This window comes from Acinonyx jubatus, chromosome B1 (genome assembly GCF_027475565.1).
Source record: "Acinonyx jubatus isolate Ajub_Pintada_27869175 chromosome B1, VMU_Ajub_asm_v1.0, whole genome shotgun sequence".
Taxonomy (NCBI): Eukaryota; Metazoa; Chordata; class Mammalia; order Carnivora; family Felidae; genus Acinonyx; species Acinonyx jubatus.
This window is the reverse complement of record NC_069382.1, coordinates 164,348,186-164,357,126: the sequence shown is the minus strand read 5'-3', so window position 1 is coordinate 164,357,126 and position 8,941 is coordinate 164,348,186. Positions and strand designations below refer to the sequence as shown.

At 38.0% G+C, this 8,941-nt stretch overlaps 1 pseudogene; it reads left to right on the top strand.

The window, feature by feature from the left end:
- The first annotated feature begins 3,261 nt into the window (after positions 1-3,261).
- On the top strand, positions 3,262-5,870 carry LOC106986681 (adenosylhomocysteinase-like; annotated as a pseudogene).
- Positions 5,871-8,941: the final 3,071 nt, after the last annotated feature.

Below are 8,941 nucleotides of genomic sequence, written 5' to 3'. Positions count from 1 at the left end.
ACTTTCTGGCTTGCAGATGACCACCTTTTATTGTGTCCTCACATGGCTGAGAGAGTGATCTTTGGCCTTTCTTTCCCTTCTTATAAGGAGACTAATCCCCTCATGGGGGCCCACCCTCATTACCTTCCGTAGGCTCCACCTCCAGTTACCATCATATTGGGGATTAGAGCTTCAACATATGAATTTGGGGGAGGGGTGTGATATAAACATTTAGTCTGTAACACTTATCAGTGTGTTTTCTTCTTTGATGGAGCTTACAGTCTAATGGGAAAAAAATAGAAATAAAAATTTCCTGTAACTAGTGTTATAAAGTGGCAGAATAAGGTCCATAAGAGAGAAGGATGGAAAGTCAACTTTAGGTACAATTTTTTGGAAAGTCCACAGTGAGGGAATGTTTGAGATCTGATGGGTCCTGGAGAGCCAGCCTTGGGGAGAGAAGAGATGTTCAGACAAAAGGAGTTTCACTTACTAAGAGTCTGAAGAGAGAGAGAGAGAGAGAGAGAGAGAGACAGACATTGTAGTGTGCAAGATGCTGGAGCCAGACTCCAGACTGTAGATCTCTCAAGCCATGCTAAATGAAAATATATACAACCAATTATCAATTTTCAAACTTCACTCTGTTTGCTTTGATAATCACTAGAAAACGTAAACAACAAACATGATTAAAATGTTGGCTGAGGAAAAGAAAGAAATGCAGTTTGCTAATTTACCTCTTGTTTTATTTATTTATTTATTTATTTATTTATTTATTTATTTTTGAAGAAAAGGCTTTTTCTTGTTTTATTTGACAAACATAGAAAAGGCCCTAATAATAGGCAAATATGTTTGGAATAGGTATTTGGCAAGAAGCCACTGGAAAGGTCACATTCCTAATTAATGGGGTAGACCATACATGGAGCTTAAGCCTCCAGTTCCTAATCTGCTGTCCTCTTTACTACGTTGTTATCTTCAGAGTTAAGAGGGATAAATAAACAAAAAACTCCACTGAAACCTGTACTCTTAAAAACATGGATCTTCTGGGCACAGCTTCCTACTCTGTTCCAGGCACTGTTGGTGGTGTTCTCTCTGAGCCCCAGCAAACTACTCCAGACCAGCAGAATGAGGCACTTACTGTCTCACACAGTTAAGCACTGGTTGAAATCCCAGGGAAATGGCAGGCTGGGGCTCTGCTCTGAGGCACCATCTGTTCTTCTGATTTGGGAAATGATTTAAGGGATTTGCAGTATTCCATTTCATCATGTGTAAAAAGCCAACTTGACAGTTCTTTTTTAACCCATGACCAATATATTCCTTGAAGACATACAGTTTCAGTTGAAAGGCAAGACAGGGAAACAGCTCAATAAGGTTAATTCTGGAAGAAAAGAAAATCTTACTTCAAAATGAAACTACACTTGCAAAAATGTTGTCATAATTTTCTGTCTCTTCAATTAAATATATTTGCCTAATTGAAGGAAGGGACTTTTTTTTCCTTAAAGTTGAAATATCCATTATATCTAAAGAGAAGGTGTGACTGCTTCAAATGCAATATTCCGTTTGTACATCAAACATAGCTTCTGAAAAGTTAATAAAGGCATGTTTTGGATTCATAAGCATGATAGATGTATATGCTTTTTACAATGAAAACATTTTGTGAAGAATTATGTCTTCAGTCTGCCCTACTGTAAATTGGAGTATGGGGAATTTACAATGAATTTGTAAAATGCAGGTCTGCTTTATTTTACCTTTTCCCTAACTTATGTGGGAAATTGAGGCAATATAAAATAAGTATACTTACATCTAAAAATAGCTGCATCTCAATTGAATTGGTATAATTTGAGATTTATCCAATGAATATGGGCAGAACAAATAGATGTTTTTGATAGGAGGAGTTAAAGTATTGCTTGGAGCCCTTGCTGCTTAGGTCTTTTGGTATAGCCACTGTATTGTAGGTGGGAAGAAAAGGTTTGACTTTTTTATCTCTTCCATGGCAGGGTTGGGAAGTGGAGTAGAATAAAAGAATGAATGTGATTTAAGATGTTTAAAGGGATTGACTCCAATAAGTTAATTCTTAATTTTTAATCACTTTCTTCTTTCTACAAAATGGAAAAATAATTTGCATGTTAGTGCACATCATATTCCCTTTTTTTTATTTTTTAAGATTTATTTATTTTTGAGAGAGAGAATGCAAGTGGGGGAAGGGCAGAGAGAGAGAGAGAGAGAGAGAGAGAGAGAGAGAATCCGAAGCAGGCTCCAGCCTCCGAGCTGCTAGCACAGAGCCCAATGAGGGGCCTGAACTCACAAACTGTGAGACCATGACCCAAGCTGAAGTCAGACGCTTAACCGACTGAGCCACCCAGGCACCCCAGTGCACATCATATTCCTTAAATTTGAAGTTCTTTAAACCAACAACGCACAGAGAGAGATGTTGTTAATTTATTCTAAGGACCTAGAAATGAGACAGCTTAATGATGGTGTTTAAACAATCACCAGCTAGTCAGTTTTAAATATGCTTCCTTCCACAGTGTTCTTTATTCTGTAAATTAAATGGTAAACATACTCAGTTTACCTATATTTATTAAGTAACTACCGTGTGCCACACATGGTGCTCAATACTACTTATATATGAAATAACTATGATGTAACAACACTCACTTAATGGAGTTTTTAGTCTCATTTGGAATAAAAATACTGAAAATTTCAGGTAAGTAATTATCCCATATTTTTAAAATCTCCATTTTTTATCTTAATGAATTTTCCTGCTGTATGCTATACATCTTTCTCCCTTTCTTTTACAGCCCTACTGAAGAATAATTGAAATATAATAAAGTATAAAGTTTACAAATATGTTAAGTTTCAAAATGTGTATATACTGTGACACCATCACACAGTCAAGATAATGAATATATTCTCTATCCCCCAAAGTCTTCTCTTTTATCATCCCTCCTCTTATTTATTTCCAGCCTGCTCCCCAGCCCCAGGCACCTACTGATATTTCTCTCACTGTATTCTAGTTTATACTTCCAAGAACTTTATACAATTCTAGTATGCATTCTTTCTTGTATGGTTTCTTTCATTCAACGTAATTATTTTGAGACTTATCTATTTTATCACATGTATTAATAGTTCATTTGGTTTCATTGCTGTGTAGTATTGCAGTGTGTGGATTGCAGTTTGCTCATCCATTCATCTGTGGATGGCCATTTTTGTTGCTTCCAGCTTTTGATTATGATTATGAACAAAGTGTTCATGTGCACAATTCTTTGTGTGGGTATATGACCTCATTTTCTTGGGTTAATAAGGAATGGCTGGTTCATATGATAGGTTTAGATACGCATTTTTAAGAAATTGTCAAACTTGCCTCGCCCAGTATTGTGTACTCTGTGCCTTTCCCCTTTGCCCATGTTCATCATTCCATGTGCCACCAGTGTGTTGGAGAAATTTATCTACAAAGTTGTTACATCAATCTGGCTTCCTAGGGGACGCAAGGCCCTGGACATCATGGGGAATGAGATGTTAGGCCTGATGTGCATGCAGGAGATGTACTCAGTCTTCAAACCACTGAAGGGTTCCCGCATCACTGCCTGCTTACACATGACCATGGAGATAGCGGTCCTCATTGAGACCCTTGTAGCTCTAGGTGCTGAGGTACAGTCGCTTAGCTGCAACATCTTCTCTACCCAGTTACCATGCAGTGACTGCTGTTCTAACCTGGCATCTCAGTGTACTCCAGGAAGGGTGACACAGATGAGGAGTACCTCTGGTGCATTGAGCAGATGCTATACTTCAAGGATGTACTTTCTCTCAACATGATTCTGGATGACAGAAGTGACCTCACCAACCTTATTCACATCCACAGCTCCTGCCAGGCATCCAAGGCATTTCTGAAGAGACCACAAGGGGGTCCACAATCAATACAAGATGACAGCCAAGGGGATCTGGAAGGTGCCTGCAATCAATGTCAATGACTCTGTCACCAAGAACAAATTTGACAACCTATATGGCTGCCAGGAGTCTCTCATAACAGCTTCAAGCAGGCTATAGACATGATGACTGCAGCCAAGGTGGCAGTGGTAGTTGGCTATGGCGATGTGGGCAAAGGCTGTGCCCAGGCCATGAGATATTTCTGGGCCTGTGTCATCATTATGGAGATTGATCCATTAATGCACTTCAGGCTGCCATGGAGAGTTTTGAGGTGACCACTATGGATGAGGCCTGTCAGGAGGGAAACATTTGTCATCACCAAGGGATGTATTGACATCATCCTCAGCTGACACTTTGAGCAGATGAAAGCTGATTCCATCATGTCTGACATTAGACACTTTGATGTAGAGATTGACGTCAGGTGGCTGAATGAAAACACTGTGGAAAAAGTGAACATCAAACCCCAAGTGGACCGCTACTGGCTGAACAATGGGCTCTGTATCAGCCTTTTGGCCAAGGGCCAGCTGGTCAACCTGTGCTATGCAATGGGCCATCCCAGTTTTGTGATGAGCAACTCATTCACTAACCAGGTATTGGTGCAGATAGAGCTTTGGCCCCACCCAGACAAGTACTCTGTCAAGGTCCACTTCCTGCCCAAGAAGCTACATGAAGCAATGGCTGAAGCCCAGTGGGTAAGCTGAATGGGAAGCTGACCAAACTGAGTGAGAAGCAGGTCCAGTACCTGGCCATGTCCTATTAGGGCCCCTCTAAGCCTGATCACTACCGCCACTGAAAACCAGGCCTGTTGTTTGTGTTTTAGCTGCTGGCCTTGCTAAGGTCCCACCTCTCTTCTCCAAGAGCAATTGGCACCGACTTTGAGGCAGGTTTGCTAATGTCCCCTGTTGTCCCCCCTACCCCACTCCCAGGCTAGTCACTCAGTCTTTAGCCTCTGCTGCATCCCTCATACTGTTCCATGTGTAGCAGGAGGAATTGAGAAGCCACTCCTCAAGCCCTGGTCATGGTATAGATACACAGGAGAAACATGAGCTCAAGGGTTTTGAAATTGCTCACTCAGTCAGTCCTTACTTAGATTGGAGGTCAGCAGTGGTGGTCATAAAGCCCATGCAATTTACCATCTACACCCTCCCTTGGTCTATGGACTTTATACCTATGTTCTTAGTTTACTGATTCACTGTTTCTTCAGCACATGGCAGATGAGCATGAACTATAATCAAGGGCAGGGAGGAATTATTGGGAGTTTGAATGCTCCTGAGAGCTTGGCTTAGTGCTGAACATTTTCTTGTTTAAGATATTTCTCAGAACAATGAAGTTAGTACTTTCCCTATGTTACAAGGGTTAGAATATACTGTTAAAGGACAACCAAAAAAGGACAAGGGAAGTGACAGCCAGAGGTTGAGAGGGTCCAGAGAATCATAAAAGCAGGCATAGATCTGCTACCATTTGTAACATGATGGTCCCTGAATTGAAAAGATTCATTTGGTTTATAATGTTTATAATGTTAAAAGAGAGCTGGAAGAGGCTGAATGGGTGGCTCAGTTGGTTGAGTGTCCAACTCTTGATTATGGCTCAGGTCGTGATCCCAGGGTTGTAGGATCAAGCCCCCTGTTAGGCTCTGTGCTGAGTGTGGAGTCTGCTTGAGATTCTTTCTCTCTCTCCCTCTGTCCCTCTCCCCTGCTTGTGCTCTCTCCATCTCTCTCTAAAAATAAAATAAAATAAAATAAAATAAAATAAAATAAAATAAAATAAAATAAAATAGGGCAGGAAGGTAAGTAAATAAAAATTTTGGTGCCAAAAGAAAGGAAAGAAACAAATTGCCAAACTTTTCTAGATTTGTTGATCATTTCCCATTTCTACTAGAAGCATATAAACATTCTGGTTGCTCCATATTACTAACAAAACTTAGTATGGCTATTATTTTAAAATATTAGACATCTGAATGGTTTGAATGATATCTCATTGAGGTTTTAATTTGCATATACTTTATGACTAATGTTGTGGGCAGTTTTTTGTGTGCCTATTTCTACGTGTCCATCCATATATCTTTTTGTCTAATTCAAATATTTTTCCCAGTTTAAAAATTTTTGTTGTATGTTTACTTATTACTGAGGTTTGAAGATTCTTTACATTTTCTGGATATAAATCTTTTATCAACTATGTCATTTTCGAATAATTTCTTCTAGTCTTTGGTCTTTATTCTGTTAGTATCTTTCAAAGACAAGAAGTTATTCATTCTGGTGATGACCAATTTATTATTATTTTTTTTCTATATGGAAAGTGTTTGTCTAATCCAGTATCAGAAATATTTTCTCTTATGTTTTCTTATGGCAGGGTTATGGTTTTAGTTTTTACTGTTAGACCTATGTTCTATTAAATTTAATTTTTGTATATGGTATTAGCTGTAGATTGAAATAATAATTATTTTTAAAATGCACATATGTGTCATCTATTGAGTGTTATCTTTTGTACATGTTGTGAGCTATAGATTGAAATAATTCTTCTTTTTTAACAAATAAATACATGCCATTTGCCTTTCCCCACAGAATTGTCTTTGCCTCTTTTCTGTACTCTATTCTTTTCTATTGAACTCTTGTCTATATTGAAACCAATACTATGCTGATTTGGCTATTGTAGCTTTATTATAATTGATGCCAGAGACATCAGTTAGTCCTTCAATTTTTTAGGAATTAATTTTTTATTAAGACTTTATTTTTTTAGAGCAGTTTTCAATTCACAGCAAAACTGAGAGGAAGGTACAGAGAGTTCCCATATACCCCAGCCCCCACATATCCACAGCAGAGTGGAATATCAACATTCCCTAGCAGAGTGTTCCTTTTGTTAAAACTGATGAACCTACGGGGCACCTGGTCAGACTTCAGCTCAGGTCATGAACTCAGAGGTCTGTGAGTTCAGCCCTGCATCAGCCTCTGTGCTGACAGCTAAGAGCCTGGGGCCTGCTTCAGATTCTGTGTCTCCCTCTTTCTCTGTCCTTCCCCTGCTCACACTCTGTCTCTCAAAAATAAATAAACATTAAAAAATTTTTTTAAAAAAACCTGATGAACCTACATTGATATGTCATAACCACTCAGTTTCTATATAGTTTACATTAGGATTCACTCTTGGTGTTGTACCTTCTATGTGTTTAAATACATATATAATGACATACATCCATCATTATGGTAACATATAGAGTATTTTCACTACCTTAAAAATACATGTTCAGCCTATTCATCCTTCCCTGGACCCAACCCCTGGCAACCACTAATGATTTTACTCTCTCCAAAGTTTTGCCTTTTTCAAAATGATATTTGGTTAGACTCATATAGTACGTAGCCTTTTCATATTGGCTTCTTCCACTTAGCAATATGCTTTTAAGTTCCATCCACGTCTTTTCATGGCATAATAACTCTTCTTTTTAGTGCTAATATACTGTTCTATATTTATTTATCCATTTAGCTACCAAAGGACATCTTTGTTAGTTCCAAATTTGGCAATTTTAAATAAAGTTTCTATAAACATCCCCGTGCTGGTTTTTGAGTGGATGTAAGTTTTGAACTTCCTTGGGTAAATACCAAAGAGTGCTATTGCTGGATTGTATGGTATTAATTTGTTTAGTTTTGTAAGAAATCCCCATGCTGTCTTCTAAGGTGGCTATAGCATTTTGCATTCCTGTCGGCAATGAATGAGTGTTCCTATTGTTTCACGTCCTTGTCAGCATTTGGTGTTGTCAGTGCTCCAGATTTGAGCCATTCTAATAGGTGTGCACTGGCAACTCATTATTGTTTAAATTTGCATTTCTTAGATGACATAGGATCTGGAGCATCTTTTTGTATGTTTATTTGCCATCTGTGTATCTTGTTTGTTGAAGTATCTGTGAAAGTTTTGGGCCCATGTTTAAATTGGATTGTTTTCTTACTGTTAAATTTGAAGAATTTTTGTATATTTTGGAGAATAGTCCTTTATTAAGTATGTCTTTTGCAAATATTTCTCCCATTATGTCCAGCATGTGGCTTGATTCTCATTTTCTTGACATTGCTTTTTGTAGAGCAAAAGTGTTTAATTTTAGAGAAGTCCAGCTTATTATTTCTGTCATGAATTGTGCTTTTGGTGTTGTATCTAAAAAGTCATTGCCATGCCAAGGTCATCTAGGTTTTCTCCTATGTTATCTTCTAGGAGGTATTTTTTAACTTTATTTATTCATTCATTCATTCATTCATTCATTCATTCATTTAGAGAGACAGTACACAGCAGGGGAGGGGCAGACAGAGGGAGAGAGAGAGAGAGAGAGAGAGAGAGAGAGAAAGAGAGAGAGAGAGAGAGAGAGAGAGAATCCCAAGCAGTCTCTCCACTGTCAGCACAGAGCCCCATGCAGGGCTCAAACTCACAAACAATGAGATCATGACCTGAGCTGAAATCCAAGAGTCAGACGCTTAACCCTTAACCAACTAAACCATCCAGGCGCCCCTCTTCTAGGAGTCTTATAGTTTTTGTATTTTACATTCAGGCCTATGATCCATTTTGAGTTAAGTTTTGTGAAGGGTTTAAGGTCTGTATCTAGATTTTTTTTTCATGTGAAAGTCTAATTGTTTCAGAACCATTTGTTAAAAAGACATATCTTTGCTTGATTATATTGTCTTTGCTCCTTTGTCAAAGACCAGTTGACTATGTTTATGTGGGTCTATTTCTGTGCTCTATATTTTGTTTCATTGATCTATTTGTCTATTCTTTTGCTAATGCTACACGATGTTGATTACTGGCACATTATAGTAGGCCATAAAGTCGGTAGTGTCAGTTTTACAAATCTGTTCTTAGGTTTTTCATAGATTCCCTTTATGAGGGTGAGAATAACCCTTTTTATTTATAGTCTACTAAATTTTTTTTAAAGAAGGAATAGGTGTTGCATTTTGTTAAATGCTTTTCTTGCATCTATTGAGATCATATGGTTTTTCTTTTTCATTCTGTTAATATGATGAATTACATTGATTGATTTTCAAATATTAAACCAGTCTTACAATCCTACAAT